Source organism: Suricata suricatta, chromosome 13 (genome assembly GCF_006229205.1).
Source record: "Suricata suricatta isolate VVHF042 chromosome 13, meerkat_22Aug2017_6uvM2_HiC, whole genome shotgun sequence".
NCBI lineage: Eukaryota > Metazoa > Chordata > Mammalia > Carnivora > Herpestidae > Suricata > Suricata suricatta.
The window spans coordinates 997,836-998,851 of record NC_043712.1 but is presented as its reverse complement, the minus strand read 5'-3'; the positions used below and the strand labels follow the sequence as shown (position 1 = coordinate 998,851).

At 57.3% G+C, this 1,016-nt stretch overlaps 1 protein-coding gene across 1 annotated transcript in view; it reads left to right on the top strand.

Annotated features, from left to right (window-relative positions):
- The window catches only part of LOC115276894 (epididymal-specific lipocalin-10-like), a 9,390-nt gene that overhangs the window by 2,172 nt on the left and 6,202 nt on the right, over positions 1–1,016 (top strand). The gene's annotated exons all lie outside the window — the stretch shown is intronic.

The following is a 1,016-nucleotide window of genomic DNA, read 5'->3' as shown; positions in this document are numbered from 1 at the left end:
AGGACCCTCTTTTTTCACATCGATCTTTAATCCATTGCTCATTTCACCTTCAAATGACATTCTATTTCCAATAAACACAAAGTATAAAAATGAATCTGTCCCATCTGAAAAGTCGGTGTAGACACAGCGATCTCTCTGGTGAGAATCCACGTTTAGGAAACATCCAGAGTCAGTGACGGGACAGAGAGAAGGCAGATTCAGGGTTCCCAGGGCCTGGCAGGGGGACGAACTGGGAGTGAGGGCTTCGGGTACACTGTGTCCCGTGGGGACGGAGATATTCTGCACCAGGGTCCTGGGGCGTGGTCACACCGCCTTGTGGGTGCAGTCAGTGCTCAGGAATCGTACAATGTAAAGCAAATAAAAATGTTTATTTAAAATTAAAACAACATCTAAACAAACTATTAAAAAATAAAGTAACAACTAAACAGTAGAGGAGAGAGCAGAGGAGGGAGAGCAGGAAGGGACACTCCGGTGGGGAGCGGGGTGGGGGTGGGGCAGCGCTGAGATACAGGGGAAACTTCCCTCTCAGTCTTCAGGCTCTGCATTATTTCCTGGCACTCTTACAGGGGCAGGAGGGGGGGTGACAGGGGCAGGGGGAGGGGGAGGAGGGGCAGGGGGAGGGGGAGGAGGAGCGGAAGCAGGAACAGCGGAAGCAGCAGAGGCAAGAGCAGCCATGGGAAAAGGAGCAGGACCCTGCTGTCCCTGCACAGGTGCCGGGTCCCCTGCAGGTCCCTGGGCCCCTGCGGGAGGCACTCCAGAGGCTACCCCTGCCTCCAGAGCTGCCGACGCCCCCGATGGGGCAGGGTCGGGCTCTGGGGCCGCACTGCCTTCTGCACCTGACTCTTCAGAAGAGAAGAGAGTGAGAGTCGGAGCGGCTCCAAGTCCTCAGGGGGACAGGAGACAAGACCCCCCGGTGCCCGCCCCTCCAGGTGCCTCTGCAGACACACGACACACCCCAGGGCTTCCCAGAGAAGCCGCAGCCAGGACCCCAGCCCAGACCTCCTCCCCCCTGCAGT